Raw genomic sequence first — 15,511 nt, forward strand, 5'->3', positions numbered from 1 at the left:
TTCAGTGGACGCTCTCTCTACATCACAGTTCCTCATGTATACTCCACCTGCTATAACTCCAGACAGAGAGGGGTTGCCATTTTGATAAATAGAAAAGTGACATTCACAGAAACCAACAGAACCACAGATCCAGAGGGAAGATATATTATAGTGACATTAACTATTCAAAATATGAAGTTATGTTTAGCTAATATATATGGGCCAAATGTGGATGATTCCTCCTTCTTTCATTCCTTTTTTAAAACTGTCTCAGAACACTCAGACAGCACACTTATCATAGGAGGAGATTTTAATTTGGTAATGGGTCCCGTAGACAGGATGAATAATTCAGAAAACAATAGAAACTGGCAGTCTACAAAAACTGTATATGGGCCAGTAATGGGCCAACAATATATGGAAGAACTCGGTCTTTGCGATATATGGCGGTCTTTTCATCCTAATATCAAGGAATACACTTTTTTTTTCCTCAGTTCACCACTCATATTCTAGGCTGGATTATTTCCTGGTTAGCAGCTCGTTGGTGTGTATGATTTCAGAAACCCAGATCCACCCCATTACAGTCAGCGATCATGCACCAGTTTCCTTCACTGTAAGAAATACGAGAATCACACCACCTGCTAAAAGCTGGAGATTCAATACAACACTGCTTAAAGACCCTGACTTTATCAGCTATTTCACAAAAGAATGGGCTGTTTACCTAGAAAATAATGATAAACCAGGAGTTTCAGCATGTGTTCTGTGGGAAGCAGGTAAGGCGGTAATGAGAGGAAAAATTATCTCTTTTGCATCATATAAAAAAAAGAAGGATAACTCAAAAATATCAGCACTAGAATTAAGAATTAAATCATTAGAGGATGCCTACAGTGCTTTACAAAAATGAACAAACGTTGAATCAAATTAGGAAGGCAAAACTTGAATTAAAGAAAATAATCAATGAAAGAACAGAGTTTCTGGTGCAAAGGTTACGCTTGGAGAGGTTTGAACACAGCTACAAATCTGGAAAATTTTTAGCCAGTCAACTAAAAACAAACAAAGAAAGAGCAACTATTTCATCTGTTAAAGATCCAGCAGGTAATATCTTACATGACCCTGACACAATAAATAGCATTTTTAGAGACTTCTATAAAAATCTGTATACATCCCAATTAGATCCATCAGATAATGACATAAATCAGTTTCTTAATAATATAGACCTCCCAGGACTACAGCAGGAACACGTTGCAGCCTTAGATTCCCCCCTTACAGCAGAAGAGCTACATGAAGCCCTCAAACATATGCCATGTAAAAAAGCCCCAGGACTGGATGGCTTCCCAGCAGAGTTCTATCAAGTACTCTGGACAACACTGGCCCCTACGTTTTTCAAAATGGTGACACAAATAAAGGAAAATGGGTACTTACCCCAAAACATGAATTCTGCCAGCATAATTGTACTGTTAAAACCAGGCAAAGACTGCCGGGCCAGCTTGCCATCGCCCTGCGCTACCCGGTGCCCCTGCCTCGTCGCGCCGGGTGGCGCCTGCTTGGGGGCTTCCACTGCTCTGGGCTCGGGGGACGGAGGCTCTCTCTGCTTTGCCTGCCCGGGCTCTGTGCGCGGTGGGCTTGCCAGGCCCTGGGGGCCTTGGCTTCCTCCCCTACACCTCGGGTCGTGGTCGTGCTCCCCTACAAGCACTCATCTGATCTTTGATTGCATGATCACAGGTTGAACACTCACAAGTGCACGCCCACAAAGCGCTTATCTCCCCATCTGCTTTCTGCCAAACATTGCTGATGACTCTCTGTAGGTATGTTTAATAACGGTTGGTATTGTAATTGTTATTTTATTAATTCATTTACTTTTTTTACTTTTATTTTTCATTTTTTTGTCTGTTTTTGAATATTGTCACTATCCTACTTATGTCTTGTTGTATTTTTTCAGTACTTTATATTGTTTTGCAAATACTGTAACTTTAGTAGCTTAGACACGCCTTCTGAATGTCAGCATTCAGGCACTTAAAAAGTATAATCTGAGAATGAGGAGCTTGCGGCCGACCATTCGATACCCACTTTGCTTTACTTGAAAGATGTTCCACGTTGGTGTCCCAGCCCGACCCTAAGTGATGCGTTCAGTAATGACAACAAGGTTTAACTTGTTGGCTCCAATGTAAATTTGCAATTGCAATTAGCCTTTGTCACAGCAAACTTGAAGTGTTTACATGATTCCATTTGTGATTCCCTGGAAGATCTTAAGAATTCCACATTTGTCATGGGGCTGGAAAGCAGCAAAAGGATGCTTGGGCATGTAAGCTAGGCAGTTCCTTCAGTCATCAGATTCCCTGACTGGGAATGGAACCGGGGCCGCGGCGGTAAGAACACCAAATCCTAACCACGAGACCATCAGGAAGCCAGTTTCACCTCTTAGCAAGGGGGATTTAGTCATTCTCTGACATCTTCAGGACATTATTTGCCCACACTTCTGTCCACATGCAAAAAAGGAACTGGAAGGGAAAATGGAATGGCTAGTTTGAGTAACACTTTGGCATACGGCCAACAGTTGTCAGCATTCAGGCACTTAATCAACCCTTTCTCTTAACTCACTCCCATATGGTTCCTGTTTGTTCTACAGACCCTAAACTTGGCACTGGGACTCTGCTATGGGTCTCTGTCTTCCTGTATGAGTTTGGTCCATTTTGGTGAACTTTCCATTTATGATGTCACTCTTTGACATGTCACTCTTTGATCTTTCTATGTAAAATTTGGAGCACATTTCAAATGTCATAAACATGTGTGAGGTCACTGCTTGATCTGTGTCATCTTGGCGCCAGCTTCTTGCATTTGGAGCAACAACAAAGAGGCAATTTGCGGTTATATATGCCGCTTACGGACATACCAACCTGAACACTTCCCATCTCTTCTGATCTTGCAAGCTCAGAAGCGTCTGGCCTTGGGTCTCATTTGCAAACTGTCACATGCAAAAAACCAGCCTAAACCAATTATAGTCAACTTTTTGGATTTATAAAAACACAATCTGACGGTAAAAAGTTCCTACCTCCACAACAACTCTGACCCAGACGTACGCACAAAATCTGGAGTAACCACCTGGGAATACCAGGTGCTCTCAGCTTTTACACTTATATGTGAATGTAGGACATTTGGAGAACATTTCATTTATGATGTCACTCTTTGATCTTTAGGTGTAATATTTGGAACACATTTCAAATGTCATAAACATGTGTGTGATGTCACTGCTTGATCTATGTCATGTTGGCACCAGCTTTATGCATTTGGAGTAACCTCAAAACGGCATTTTTCATCCATATCTGTTTCTTACGGCCATGCTTTGGTGCATACAATCACATCAGTGAGATGATTTTGTGTCTACATTAAAACATAATTGTTCATACTGCATGAAGCTATGCTGATTTTAAACATTCATGCCAAATAAAGGATGAAATTGTAACTAAGCAAATTGATCAAAACTGTATCTATTTAACAGTTAAAGCAGTGGCACAAACATGTCATTTTAATTTTGTGGTACTACTACCTTTTGTGGCGACATTTTTGCGACATACTTACAGTTGTTTGGCCAACATCCTCTCTCCGGTATCCAAACCACTGCCAGATGATGGATCCTGTACTATTTTTCTTTGGAACAAATTCTCCCTCCATTTTTTGTAACTCGCGCTGCTACTGCTACCGGAGTTCTCTGCTAGAAAAGCTGCTACACCACGCTGCCTCTCATGATGTAGCACGTAGCTCACGTTATGTACATAACTCTGTGCGTTTGCTTTAACTCTCTGTGCAAAGCGGTGCTGACAGTGAAGGAGGAGTGGCAAAAGCCCACCCACAGCTAAAAACAACTACGTGACAACAGGGCAACTCGAATATGACAAATATAGACATTTTCTATATGACTAACCATGATATTTCGAGTATATTTGATATATCGCCCAGCCCTACTTTAGACCTGAAGGTCTGTATCTCGGCATGGAAGTCTTGAACCAGGCAAAGATGTCTGGACCTTGACATGGAGGTCTTGACACAGGCTTGAAGGTCTGAACATGGGTATGGAGGTCAGGATCCATTGTTGGAAAACTGTACACAAACAACATAAAAATGCAACAATTAACAACCTAAGTACATGTTTCCCTTTTGGCGTGTCCCTCTGAAGGGGCCGCCACAGCAAATCATCGCAACCTAATTGGCACATGTTTTAGGCATCTGGCGTAAAACTGGAGGACTGGACCTATGAATGAAGGTCTGGACACGGTCCTGGAGGTCTTGACATGAGTATCGACATCGGTACATATGCCTGGGTCTGGACACAAGTCTGGGATCTAGCACCCAGGCCTGGAGTTCTGGACCCCGGTCTGGAGTGTGCCTGTCCCTGGACTAGTCCTGGGGAACTAAGCTATGAATTAAGCTGGTTGCTGAGTCTCCCATGTGGAGCACTGCAGCAAATCGGATTTTCAAGTTGGCTACAGTTTTGTAGCACACTTGATTTCCTAAGTTTTGATATATAACTTAACATATGTTTAAGAGGACTTTAGAGGAAGTGGAGAGGATTTTGGACCAATTTCAGATTTTTCTGAAAACGTAATCTGTGATTGTGTCGATGACATAAAGAATATGAGAATTTTCTTTCATAAAGTAAAAGGTTAATATTTTGTGATCCGTTTAAACTTTGAAGGTGAAAGACTGAGCTGGTTTATGGCTCATGTCAACTGAGTCTTATTTATTTAAATCGGATGAAAAGTTGCATTTCTTTATGAAGTACACAAACGGCGTCAGACTTTTGTACAGCAGAAGTCAAACTACACTAGTCCCCATAAAGACGCAAGCCAGTTTCAGATGACAAAATCGTGAAGTTATTAGTTTTTATTTACACATTACTGGTCAGGGGAAGGGTTGAGATATGTGCATGTGTTTTTAAGTGTAAAAATGTTCTTATTTGTATGTTGATATAACTTTTATATATTATGGGGGTGGAATCGAAGATGTAGTCAGACATCGGAATTCGTGACAGAAAGAGTAGAACAAAAGCGGAGTAAACCCAAAACAGTGGTAATGTGTGCCTCAATGCTATCAGTATTTGTACTCATAATTGATGTCTGTGTTTTGATTCAGTTGTGCACCAAAATCCATTTTTAAAAAAAAACAAAACCTTTTTTTGGCATATTTTGTCACAATTAAAATTGAGTTTTTTTTAGATTAATCGCAAACTTTCTATTTAATTGTATACATTTTTTAAATTGAGTCTTCACCATTTGTATTTTTATATTTTGTATATTAACATGTTTTTTGTGTTTTTGTGTGTTTTGTTCTTAGATTTTTAAAATTTATTTGTACATTTTGTTTATTGATTTTTAGGGTTTGTTTTGTGTATTTCTATATTTTTTGTTTGTGTGTTTTTTTTTTTTTGTTTTTTTTTGCTTTTGTTTATGTGTATTATTTTGTTTTTGTTTATGTGTATTTTGATTGCTAGTTGTGGCAGTGGTTCAGGTGGTAGAGCCGCTTGTCTTTTGACACGACGGCCGGTGGTTTAAGTCCGGCTTCCCTACGGTACTGCTAAATGCAGAGGTTTGAGTCAGGAAGGGCATCTGATGTACATTTATACATGTGTATATTTCACTTTAGAATAGTTTTCAAACAACATGAACCTTCTTGTGACATATAAACAGTTTTGTGATGCAACACCACACAGATGAAGCAAACTTTTGCTGCTTTCCTGGTCTTCCAGTTATTTCCTCTTTAAAAACTTCAAGAAAAATTTCATCCGATATTGGCTGCTCTAAATTACTGAAACCCACCATCATACCATGTGGGTTCATGATACGTTCGTACGCCCCTTTATATATCTTTTTGTCTAGATTTTTAAACTTCCATGGTGAAATTTTTAAGTCTATCTTTTCAACTTCTGCCCACATTTTATCGTACAGACGCTCGTACAGGTCTTCGTAGTTCTTCTTGGAATACAGTAAATTAGCATTTGTAAAGAGACGAGAAATTATGGAAATAGTCATTTTGTCAACATAAAACTCACATTTTCTTGTCTTTTCAATCTCTCTTGTTCACATATGACATCCAAGTCTGTCTCTGAACTGGAGGATTCAGACTGAGATCTGGTCTTCATCCGGTGAGTTCAAAACATCGGGGCTCTCTGGAGATTTACTTTTAAATTTGTTGATGAACTGGCTGAACCTGGACGCAGGCTTCTTTGAGATGTGTTTTTCAAATGAGCTGACAATAACCTCATCTGTAAATCGGTCTCTGTTCAGAAGACATTTCTCAGCAATTAATTGTGGAATGGAAAAATATTTACAGAGGTTTTGTAGATGTCCCTTTCCAGTTTTGTAAGATTTACAAGGGGAATGTTGACGTTTAATTGCTCAACTTCCACCCACATTTTCTTACCGTTTGAAAGCATCAGAGTCATACTGGGAACATGCCATCTGTGCCTTTCTGAAGATGCGCAAAATTAAATTTTCCACGAGTGTTTTCACCAACATTTTGGCCCATTCTTTGTGTTGTTGGTCCTCATGTCTCTTCAGATTTGTCAGGAGCTGCTAACAACTTGAAAAATGGTGTCAAGTCTGGAGAAGGGTACTGCATTGCCTGTTCTCGCTTGTTTACAGCTTCAGGCTTCTTCTTCAGAAGACGTAGAGACTCCACATCGGGAATTGTTTTGGATATTCCAGGCAAGGAAGATTCTTCAGCTTTAAAACATGAGATTGAAAATCTCTTTGCATGCCTTTTTGGGGACTGTTTCTTGTGGCGCCTGATCTTACTGGATGAAATCGGCTTTTGGAACACAGTCCTGTTTTAGAGGACTCTGGGACTCCATATGTGGGACTTCTCTGGACTCAACAGGTCTGAGTGATGAGCCCTCCTCAGCTTGTTTTTTAACATCTCTTTTTTGCTTACGTGTAGATTTTGAGAGGGAAGCATGTGTCTCTCCCAGATTTTTGACATCTGAAAGGTCTTGAATCTGTCCAGATTCAGATGATCTGTCCACAGGTGATTTCTCCACGTCTGAACTTTTAACGTGAGCTTCGGTTTCTGTGGACTTTGCCTCCATGTCGTCCACCGTTTCAGTTCAGGGAGTTTGGATTTCTTTTTTAGTTTGCCAATGGCTTGAAACAACTTTCTCAGCATTATGCATGTGTTTGAGACCATTCCATCAACATTTTTGATGGGAGAGTTGGACTTTTCACTGTCAGCATTCACTCTGTCACGTCTTCCACAATTAAACTTGTCAGAGAGTCAGATTTCTCCAGTTCGATGTCTTCTTTGATTTTCAAAACTTTTGCAAAAGTCTTGGGAACAGCGTCACCTACTGTGGCATCCTCCTTGGATATTTGACATTGTGCGTGAATCTTCTCTTTGACTAAATTTGTGACAATTGTCACTATTTCAAACATCAGACCTTTTAAAATAATGTTGCTCTCCTCATCTGGGTTTCCTGACACCAGTTTGCGCATTGAGTCCGGTTCAGCAGACCAAAACAGGATTCAACCACCGGTTGAATCAAATCCATTAAATCGGCCTTAGGCGTGTGTTTGGTTGGTAAACTGCTTGTTCTATCCATGGTGTTGTTCATTTTCGTTACGTAAAGACGTGTTAAATAAAAGTCGCGTTTTCAATACGTGGTTCAATTTTAACAAACATATGCGCTGATTCTTCTGCTTGTATCTGTAAAATGACAGAATGTCTCAACGTTGTGACTCTTATAACCTGTTTTTATTACATCACTGAGATCAAAGGACTGAAAGAATGGTCCCTCTGCTGCTAGGAGACGTAGTCTATCAAAGGAATTCCATTCTATTAGCCCCACCCCATCGCAACGATGCTGTTACTAGGTGATGTTTTCAACTCAGAATTATTTTCAAAAATAATTTGCAATGAAAGGACATTTGTGTAGAAACATTTCAGAATAAAAGAAAAATTCTACATTTTTATTTTGTTCATTTTTTAAGCTTATTGCTCTTTTTTCCCAAATAAATGAGTTACACAAGAAGGCATAAAGCAGGTTTCATTTGCAGGATTTTTACTAAAGTCCAACTCTTTTTACACAAAAATGAATGTAATCCGGTGTCTTACAGAGTTCAGTTAAAATCAGTATATTCCATCCTTACCACTGCATGTCTGCAGGGTCATTTTCAGAACAATCTTCGTATAAATGGCTGAAGAAGATAAATATTAAGTGTTAATATGAATCTTATATTTATGAACCGCCTCACACAGCTCTTTTTGCTGTAGTTTTAACCTGTTTTCCTTACTAGACATCTCTGCAGAGTGAAATATTATTGATAAACTACACATAGAAGGCATTCATTCATTCATTCATTTTCCAAACCGCTTATTCCAATTCAGGGTCGCAGGGAAGCTGGAGCCTATCCCAGCCAGCTTTGGGCGACAGGCAGGGTACACCCTGGACAGCTCGCCAGTCCATCGCAGGGCCCATAGAAGGCATCTAAGTGTATATATATATATATATATATATATATAATCAATTTCTCTTCATTGTTATGCATTACGTGCAGTGAACATGACTGAGGTTAATTATGTATTCTTAATTTTTAAATATTTTTAGAAAAAGATGCTAGCGCCATCTCAACGCTTCCCCTCCCGCCCAGACCCAGAAGTTAAAGCGGTGCGGGATTCTCTGCAGCTCGCCACTGTAAGTAAAGTCCTATATGATTATTTCTTTTTCTTGTGGCAGTTCTCAGTAAGGATATACATACCGACGATAGGCTGAAGAATGAAGTAGCTACGCACAGGACTATCATTTTCAGGACATTTCATTTAATTATTTTTTATTTATTTATTTATTTATTTTTATTTATTTTAGTTCTTGAAAACATGAAAATAGAGAACTGATTCAATTTTGGTGGTGATCCAGATCACCGTTTGGATCCAGCAACCTCTTATTGGCGAATGTTTGCTGTCTCTGAGTGATTTTTTCATTTAAAGAATGTTTTTGAAGTTTGTGTTTGTCAAGACTAAGTCGTAGCTATGTGTGGATTGATAATGAAATTGTTTTTCAATGCTTTAATACATATTTTTTCATTAATTCTCATATTAAATCTTATATGGTGGCAAAGAACGTAGCCTATATTAGGAAAGACCAGCGCCATTTAAAATGATGACACTCCTTGACGACACGCGGTCACGTGGTTCATGTAGACCAACGACTGTGTCTCAATTCAGGGTCTGCACACTTACAAGTGTAAAGACTACGTAGACTACTTAGTGTTCTTCATAGTCTGCACACTCCGAACTGCGCTTACTGTCAGTAAAATGAGACGTACAAGAATTACCCATAGTGCTCCAGTCCTCCGTTGCCTAGCAACTACATATCAATCAAATCAATCAATCAAATTTTATTTATAAAGCGCTTTACAACAACCTTAGTTGACCAAAGTGCTGAACAAAGATAAAAACAAGTAAAAATATAAAATAGCAGTTCATTCACATGTAAAAATCTCAACAGCCAAAGGCTGATCTAAACAGATGAGTCTTTAGCCTTGCCTTAAACAGAGGCAGGTCCATGATGGAGCGTAACTCCAGAGGCAGAGAGTTCCAGAGTTTGGGCCCTGCCACTGCGAAGGCCCGATCGCCCCACTGTTTACACCTAGACCGAGGGACCACCAGGAGGTGCCACATATGCCAAGTTTAGCTAGTTACTGATCCCATTCTTCCGCAAAAAGACAAATATTTTTTAGAATGACGGAAAATTGTGCCAGTAATTTTCATTTTATTAATTTTCATTTTCCTTTGTGTCTAAATGATAAACATGGAGGAGGCGGTTCAGACGAGCTCTCCTCTGGCTGTCTGCTCATCTTGTCAAGCTGATGTTAACTTCAGTGAAAAATACTCCTTGTTAGAGACATATACAGTCGTCCTCATATGTATTCATACACTCCCACTAAAGAAGAAGAAAAACTGCTCAAAATTATTTAAAAAAATAAAGAGCCTCCAAGAAGTCAAGCAAACAAATGCTTCTCAACCCGGCTCCTTTATTTTTGTCGCAGGTTGGGCAGAGATGGACTGGCAGAAAATGGAAGGCAGGAGGAAGCTAGAAACTGGGAGGCAGGCTGAGCTGGTTGGCACTGGAAAACAAGACAGGGGTTTCTTTAGATTCTCTTATTTAGTTCACAAACACAAGAAGCTGATTGGCCATACAATACCGCTGGCAAGCAGACGAACTGGCATTGGCTGGAGAGCAGTCCTCAGTCTTATCCACCAGGCTGGAACGAGGAACAGCTGCAGCCAGTCAGTCAGGACACACCTGAGGAAAATCACATCCTGCCAGGCCCAACAAGTAGATGTGTATTTAAAAAAAAGTGTTTCCATGAAAGCTGGGTCCAAGTTCTCAATTGAGCTGCTAACATTAATAGAGTGTAACAAATAATTGTCTTTTTTGAGCTCAGGTGAACATGAATGCAAAACACAAGTTAATGTAAGTCAGCGCTAAATTGTCAACTGTTCTGATGGGACAAATAGATATAAGTAATGAGTAGAGGTTCTGATACGAACCAGTTGAATTACTGTATGCTATGCATGTGAAGGTCTGATACAGGACAGATTTGTTCCATAGTACGTCAGGAAAAGCAATGTAGAGCTATTTGCTAAATGATGAATTGTAAGGTCTTTTTTTCCCCTTTTTTAAATCATGTATTGACTGAGCTGTGTTAAAGTTCTGTAGTCTGGTTGGTTGCAGAACAAATTATTAGGTGTGGGATTCTAAAACAATAATTACCATTAATTTATTACAGAAAAAATAATGCATTTACTTGTAGAACATTAGTGTAAAATATACACAGTACCTTCGCTACTTATCTTAGGGACGACAGCGCTATTTAGCAGGACTTAAAAAATATGTAGTTTCCTCTTGTACATTAGATGCTTTAGCATTTATTGTAAAATGCTTTTAGGTTTATTCTATTATTAAAAGTTGCTGCCATTAAGTTGACCTGTGTTTTTAAAAGGACAACATGTGCTCTGGTTGTTCCCAAAATTCCAGCATGTCACTTAATTTTAATCAAGATTTTAGCTGAGGCAATTAAATTTGAAATAAATGATTGGTGCCTTGATGCTTTAGATTAGCAAATTACTTTAAAAATAATTAGTATTAATTGCATGGTGAGTTTATGTAGTATTTAGTCATACATACTTAACTTATACCATTCTTTCTTTGTGTATTTATGCCGTAAATTTATCTTCTCTTTATATATTTAATAGAAAATACAGAGAATTGTTATACTTGATGAATATAATTTTATGTTGATTGGAAGTTGCTGTGAAAGTATATGTGTACATTAATTAAATGGGATGTCGCTTGTTGAGGCTGAATAATTACAAGGTGACGTTGAGCAACGACGCAGCCACTGCCAAGCTGCTCGACGGCTTAAAGATTGGGGATAATAGGGTGTGTGGAAACAAACTGATCAATGACGTGCTTGTGGTATCGTTTCTAAATATGCCTGTGTATATTGCAGATGACACCATTGTTGAACGTCTGTGCAGCTGAGATGTAGGGCCCATCTCGACGATCAGGCGACGGATCTGGCCAGGAACGACCATCGCTGATGTGAAAGTGCGCTTCACTGACACTGTGCAGTTGTTGCCTTATTCTGCGAAGTTCATGACTGTGACGGAAGCGCAGTTTTTTCAGGTCATACATGACTGGCCGTCCAGAGTGTGTCGCCTATGCCTGCAGCCAGGCCACATTCTGAGGGAATGTCCCGATTTCACGTGTCATAAATGTAAGGGGCAGGGACACTATGCTAGGGAATGCGTACGTCAGGATGGTCGTTGGGTGGGGTTGAATGATGAGGTTTCTGCTCCTGAGGTTTCCACAGTTGATGGCGGCAGTGAGGATTGAGTGGCCGTGCCCGATGGTTCGGCTCCTGACAGGATGGTCTGTCAGCTTTTTTTTAGTTTTAGTTTTTTTTTGTTTTTTAGTCCTACGGTCGACTGGCGCCGTCCCCTTGGTTGGCCCCGCTGTTCTGGCTTTTCGGTTTGGGGGTGGTACGTCTGCCAAAGACTTTTTATCCCTAAAGACTGCAGTGATATACAGGGTGCTGCTGTCGACTGTGGTGACACCGCCAGCTGCTGTTGGCAGATTGGTGGAATCTTTCCCGGGTCTTGCCGTGTCCTCTGTATTTGGTGCCCCGTCGTGTTCATGGCTGCTGTCGCCCCGCAGGGACACACTTTAGGATTATGCATGTTTAACCCTCCTCCTTTATCTGGGCTTGGAACTGGCACAGTGACCCAAAAAAGACACTTTGACAGAGATACGTTTATTTTTATTAGAATATTTTTGTTGTTGTTGTAGCTTTCTTACTTTTAGTTTAGTTTTTTTTTTTTTTAGTTTTAGCTTGCTTTGGGTTGAAATATTATAAGGCTTTGCTTTATGGATATGTTTTTGAGTTGTTGTGAATTTTTTTTGCAGAGTTTAGCATAGAAATCAGTCTTATAACACAGGCAGAATGTCCTCGTATCGTCTCCAATAAACGGCTTCAGCCAGCTTTTAATTCAGGTTTTGATTCCCACTCCTTTCTGTACTTTCTAGAGACATGACGAGCCAGATAAATATTTAGCTTGTGTCACACACAGTGGATGAGGTGAGTAAGTGACAGAGGCTGTGAATATAATCAAATAGAATTAATTATTTTTGCATGACGTGAAGATTTTTGTAATTTAGGTCCCACTCTGTAATCCAGAGCGGGATCAGTGGTGGATTTGACTGTTCATTGTGACTGTAGGTGGAGTCGTCCAGGTGTCCTCTCTGCTCCTCTGACTGGCTGCAGCTGCAGCCGGAGCGACTGAGTGCTTTAGGACGGGGAGAGACTCTCCTTCTGACAATAACTTTACAATATGCGCTTTAAAGTCAGTCGCCAAAACACCAGGAAAGTCTCCAATAACTCCAGTAAAAGTTGCTAGATTTGTCGCTAGTCGCTTTTCACATAAAAAAGTTGCCAGATTTAGCAAAAAGTCGCCTAGTTGGCAACACAGCTCACTCCCACAGATGAGAAGCTGGCAGTTAATGCAATTAATCAGAGATCAGGCTGACATTTTGACAGCTGTTCATGACCATTTTCCATACCATTTTTCATGTTTGTGAGGTGAGGTTGTGGTTGTTTTTGTGTAGGTTTTCTCTTTTTCATTGTTTTTCTCTTTTCTTCTTCTTTTATTTCTCCTCTTCTTTATCCCTATGGGGACCAAGGGTATTTTATGGAAATAAGCCTCGCCTGACTTTTTTTTTTTTAGTTTAAATGCTAATAAACACCACCTTTCAATGCCCCATAATGTCCTATACGTCCATAGAAGTTCCCCAGCCAGTCTGTCTACTTTGCAGGCCTGGTGATCTGCTCCGGCCAGGCTGTGTGCACCTTTCTCTGGCCCTCGATCTCCCTCTTACCTGTGCATGGCTGTGCTGTGATGTTGTGGGAGTAGGGTGGGATGGTGCCCAGCCAAGGTGTAAAGTGGTTGGCTCTTCAGCTGGAGTTAGTGACGTTATAGCAGAGCTCAGATTCGACAATGGTTCTGGAGATGTTGATCGAACAGGCTCAATGCTGTAAAACAAACAAAAAAAACTTACTTTATCAAACATGTATTTCAAAGCTGCACAGTATCAAAAAACTTTGACAAAGAAGCGGTGTGTGTGTGTGTGTGTTTCACCACTGTAAACTAAATACATAGTAAACTAAATTGATTCTCATTGTATTTTCTGTTCTACACTGTAAATTCTACAGTAAAGCAAAAGCTGAGTTACTGTGTTGCTACTAATGCCAAAGGTATGACTTTTTTTCATTCATTGATCAGCTGCTATCTCTGCTCTTCTTATGCATTTTGTCAATATAATATTATTTTACTTACTCCTCTGCTGGATCCAATCCATCCAGGTAGTCCCAACTCATCACCAGAGGAAAAGCTTTCGATGTCTGACTCGGGTTCAGCGTTACTGTCCATCAGCTGAGCCTAAACCTCCGCCGCAGTGAACCTCTGTTTTGCCAAGGTTTTTGTTACATTAGCAAAACCAGTCTGGGAAGAAATTTCCCTTTGTGTGTTCTGTGCATCATATTTGACTCTTCTTCTTCATCTTCTTCTTCATATCCGTCTCTGGTCTTCTTCTTCGTTTCATTGCGGCAGTGTCTCTGCTCGTCTCCAAGGAACTGTGTGCCATCGTGTCGTTATGTTGAAATAAACTACTTGAGTAATGCAAATGTTTGTTTGAGCAATTATGCATGGTATGCATGGGTAAAAGCTGTTGTTTTCATAATTTATTGGCCTTGTAAATACAGAAGGCAGCTATCCGACAGCTAATGACACCGATGCATTGTGATTGACACTGTTTGGAGGCGGTTCCTGAGGCATCATGGAATGATGTCTTTGGCGTCATGACAAAGGCTCTGATTGGAACACCTACTTGACACAACACTGTATCACCTATAAATGGGCTACAGTGATGCCAGAACTACCGCCTGAAAGCCCAGAGTCTCCCGATTAAGAGGGGGAAAATGTAAGTTTCTATCTTTTATGGTTCGAAAGCTATGCTCGATTGAACACAACATGGTCCCTGGCATCGCTGACAATGCCGGCATCCCCAGAGTGAAGCCAGTGATCTTCATTCCAGTCCACACATCCCACATATTCTGCTGGATAGGACTTTCTAACTTCTTCCTGTAGTCCTCCTTGCACTTCTTAGTTTGTGTTTTAAGTTGTTTTTGTGTTGCCCTCAATAACTCCCTGTCTCCATCCATGAAGGCTTTCTTTTTGATGTTCAGCAGCTTTTTTAGGTCACTGGTGATCCAGGGTTTGTTATTGGGGAAGCACCTCACTGTTCTTGTTGGGACGATGCTGTCCACACTGAAGTTTATGTAATCTGTCACACACTCAGTCATGGCGTTGATGTCGTCTCCATGAGGTTTACAGAGGACGTTCCAGTCTGTAGCCTCAAAGCCTCCTCTAAGAACATTTTCAGCTTTAGCAGGCCTGATCTTGATCGTCTTTGTGATGATTGGTTGCTGCTGAACAATGGGCTTGTAGGTGGAAGTGAGAAGAAGCAGATTATGGTCAGATCTTCCTAAAGGAGGCAGGGCAGAACAACTGTATACAACATTCAAATTTGCATAAAATAAGTCCAACATCTTATTTTCTCTGGTGGAGCAGCTGACAAACTGCTGGAGAGGGAGACGTTGTTGAAGTCTCCGGAGATCGCCATGAATGAGTTTGGATGCTGTGTTTGTAGCCGAGCAATGACGGAGCTGATGACGTCACAGGCTGTGTCTGGTGTGGTGCTAGGTATTATATGAACTGCTACTAGAATAACATAGTTACTCTCTGGGTAAATAATATGAATGGAAACTCACAGCTAACAGTTCCATGTCTCTTGTGCATATCTTCTCCTTGACAGTAACATGTCCAGGATGACACCAACACTGGTTAACAAGCACTGCAATTCCACCACCCTTTAGCTTTCCGCTGTGTTGTCTACTGCGGTCTACACGGAGTATTTTAAAGCCCGGTA

Source organism: Telmatherina bonti (assembly GCF_933228915.1).
Source record: "Telmatherina bonti genome assembly, chromosome: 24".
Taxonomy (NCBI): domain Eukaryota; kingdom Metazoa; phylum Chordata; class Actinopteri; order Atheriniformes; family Telmatherinidae; genus Telmatherina; species Telmatherina bonti.